The 4,089-nt window shown below is 41.5% G+C and overlaps 1 pseudogene; it reads left to right on the top strand.

Moving 5' to 3' along the window:
• Positions 1-1,092: 1,092 nt before the first annotated feature.
• Positions 1,093-3,466, top strand: LOC139435165 (uncharacterized; annotated as a pseudogene).
• The last annotated feature ends 623 nt before the right edge of the window (positions 3,467-4,089 follow it).

Here is a 4,089-nt window from a genome sequence, read left to right as displayed (position 1 = left end):
CAAGAATGACATCATCTGTTGCTTAGTGACTTTTTTAACATTTAGCCTTAACACAAACGTGTGAATGTGTAAGGTTTACCATTATATTCAAATGTGAACAAAAATGTACTGTCTTTGTGTACCGGAACACTGGAAAAAAAACATTTGAGACATCTATGGCAGTAAATATGTTGCAGAGGCTGGAACTTTTGGAGTAATCAGATAAGAATTCCGGACGAGCGTGCATGCACAGCTGCATTTACATCGTAAATCCTGGACAAATCTCCACTCGTCAGGAGGTTTGTCTCTGATCTTTTTTGACAGGAAACACTGGAATCGTTACACGGAATAATGACCCCTTGTATAAGCAGAGAGGTAAACACTGGCCATCAACAGCTTCACGTTTCAATGGGTACGGTACGTGATCGTGGACATTAACCCTACGTCATATCTGTGAGCTGCCCAGAGTGAGTATGGCACATCTGAAAGCGCGGCAGGAAGCTCAGACATTTTCCACTACAGGACATGCATTAAAGTCAGATGTGTCAGTCTCTTCTGTGTCATATTACTCTAGTTGTAGAGGTGGTGGGCTGAGGAGTAGCTGGTGGTCCACTCTTTTTATTGGGTTGTTTGTTGGAGAAAAAAATCCAAAATCCTTTTTTGCGCCATTCTAGAAAGTTGTCACTCTGCAATGTATGTGTCACGTCAATAACGTCACTCTCCCACGACCTACGACCTAGATGACTCGGATTTTATTTATTTGGAAAATAAATTCAAGCCACCTGATATATACAAATATATACTATGACTATTATATGTTACTGTATACAGCTAATTTTATTTTAAGTAAAATAATAACTATTTTATGTAGTTTAATCATTTTTATTTAGGTGGTCACTCAGTTTTTCAAATGTACACCACTCGCCAACAGGGGGTGCTGCAGCACCCCCAGCACCCCTACTTCCCGCGGCTATGCTACAGACACAGTTAATAATAATTGTAATATTCCAGTTATAAACGACATGAATCAAAGATGTGTTGCTGTATTTTAGTGGTAAAAAAATATGCATTCATCATCATAATTATTGTATATATATATAATTTACAGTGCCTGTAAACCGGAGGAGAACGCTGGCATGTATTCTCCTACTTGAAAGACTACGAGGGGATGGGGGGAGGAGAAGGAGCCGGTTTTGGGTGCACCCCCTCAACCAGCAAAGGAGACAACAAGGTGATTTTCATCACCTCATGGCTGAGCTGTGGCTGGACAGCCAACGACATCACCAATATTTTCGGATGAGTGCAGAGCAGATGGATGAACTTCTGTCCCTCCTGGGCCCTGAACTGACCAGACAATCCACAAATTTCAGAGCTGCCATAGAACCCAAGCAGAGACTGGCTGTTCCACTGAGGTAAGATGCCCATTTCACAGACAATAAATCACTGACCACAAGTATAATAAACGTTTTAATTAGAAACATATCACCCAAAACAACATTTTAAACACCAACATCAAATAACAGCAAATCAACACAAAAAAAGGAACTATTTACAGTAAAAACAATATGAATTACAAGTCTTCATATTGAGACCCATCCTGCCATGCAGAGCCACTGTTGGAGAACAGCATGTTTGCGAATGGCCCTGTTGATTGGGCTTGTGGGGGTTGGGGTGGAGTTGGCCGAAGGGCTACTGGCCTGGAGGTGTGAGTGGAGTGTTGTGACGTGGGGGGATGGACAATTGGCTGCCAATGTTCCTGTGGTTGTGTACTCTGTCTTTGAAGACTATGGAAGGTGTTTAAAATAGCTATTTTTGCCCAATGTTTCCTGTCTATGTCCAGCCTTTGTAGCAGAGGCACCAGACTCAGAGCAAAGTAGTATGACTCTTCAAGCGGTGAGTCTGGCATATGTGGTGTGGCTGGAGGTTCCTGCAGTAGAGAAATTAGTTGCTCCCCAAGGTCTGTGCTCTGTGGCCTCCTCTTTGTGGAACGCTGGGCCGCCGCTGCTGGTGTGGATCCCTGGGGGCTACGGGACCTAGAGGGCCTCCTCTCTGCAGAGGTTGTGGGTACCAGAGGTGGTGGGGCTGTAGGTGGTGTGGGTGTGCGTGGGCCTGAATATCCAGATGCTGCTCCTGGTGTAGATGCTCTCTCTATCTCTTCTAATGGGGAAGGATTTCCCAAGCTGCTTGTAGAACTATATTAAAAGAAACAACAACATGAAATCAATTAAAATATTTTTTCCTGGGATTAATTTATGCAATATGAACATATTTATGTAATTTAAAATAAACTCTTTCATACCCTTTGCAATACATCATGACAAATTACAAAGTTACAAAATTATATAAATAAAAAAATGTGCATACATACCTCCTTTGCTGTACATATGGCAAAAGGAAGGACATTATATCTGAATACTTCCAGGCCTTCTGCGAGCCACCTGCAGATCCACTTGGGATGGACTTCTTCCGGTTTTTGACGAAAGCATCCCTCAGTGACTTCCATTTCGCCTTGCAAACGTCGACTGAAAAAAAGAATAGATTCCGATTAATAAAATTATTTCACTTATTAATTCTTTGCTTGTTTTTCCCTTCACAGATACTTGGCTTCCGGGGACTCACTGGTCAGCCTAGCATTCAGCTATCGCCTAGGATGCAGTACTGTGAGAGAAGCTGTCCATTTGGTGTGTGCAGCCATTGAAAAAATGATGATGGAGAGGTTCCTACCCAGGCCAACAGAAGACACGTGGAAGGAGGTTGCACAAGGATTCTTGGAAAAATGGAATTTCCCAAATTGCTTGGGAGCAATAGACGGAAAGCACATCGTCATCCAAGCACCACCACTGTCTGGGAGTTAGTACTTTTATAAGAAGACTTTTTCCATAGTGCTTTTGGCACTTGTTGATGCTGACTGTTCCGAGTGATTCAAGTGGGGGACTTCGGAAGAACAAGTGATGGTGGGGTGTATGCCGGATCGGATTTGGGGAAAGGACTGGAGGCCAGAACACTTCATGTTCCAACCAGTACCTCTCTAACTGGTGCTGCTCACCTGGGTGAGATGCCATTCGTCATGGTGGGTGACGCAGCTTTCCCACTCAAGCCATACCTGATGAGACCATACCCTGGAAAGAACCTCACTCAACAAAAGAGGATTTTAAACTACAGACTTTCCAGAGCAACGATGGTGGTGGAAAATGCCTTCGGCATTCTGGCCTCCAGGTGGAGAATCTTCCATCGTCGCATCAACCTGCACCCGAAAAACGTGGACAAGCTTGTGGTGGCTGCATGCATCCTACACAACTTCCTGCTGGCCCCTAGTGAAAACCAGAGGTTGCTGGATGAGGAAGAGCAGCAGAGAAGACACATGGCACCAGTGAGAAACATGGGAGGAAACAGGGCATCAAGAGAGGCCTGTAATGTGAGGGAGGCTTTCTGCACCTTCTTCAACTCTCCTGAGGGCAGTGTGTCTTGGCAGGACAGGATGGTGTGATTACTGGAACACACAAAAGTTACTACACTGACAAAATGATTGAAAGATGTGTGTTTTCATTGCAGAGAATTTGAAAAAGAAAAAAAGTATTAGTTGTTGTACTCCCAAAGACAGGTTATTGTTGCATTTTTAAAAAACTGTTCTTTATTTTTTATATCCTATGTTATTATGTATTCTTTTGATAATACATTTCATAATAAATAGTTTTGTCTGACAAATGACTGCCAAATTATTCTTGTCTGTCCTCACAATTTATCTGACTATAAATTCAAGGTTATACTCTGGGTAGTTGTTTTTTCAATGATGTAAAAAAATATTACAAAGCAAAATGTAGTAGCCCTATATTTGATGAATTACTGTACTATTGTACAATGGCACTTGTGAAATACAATTTCCTGTTTTACTACAATGCACCTCAGAGGGAAATATTATTTCTTCATTTTACATTTTTCTGATAGCTATACTTTAAAATGAATACAAAATAAATTGAATATTAAAATATATTATCATTATAATGGGTTAAACAAAACTATTGATCCCTGGGCAAAATTCACAAGCTAAAGTATAGTTAAAAAAACAGTATATAACAATATATATGATGGGAATTTATGCATGTAGGTTTC

Source organism: Pseudochaenichthys georgianus, chromosome 15 (assembly GCF_902827115.2).
Source record: "Pseudochaenichthys georgianus chromosome 15, fPseGeo1.2, whole genome shotgun sequence".
Taxonomy (NCBI): domain Eukaryota; kingdom Metazoa; phylum Chordata; class Actinopteri; order Perciformes; family Channichthyidae; genus Pseudochaenichthys; species Pseudochaenichthys georgianus.
The sequence above is the reverse complement of the archived record's forward strand: the minus strand, read 5'-3'. Positions and strand labels throughout refer to the sequence as shown.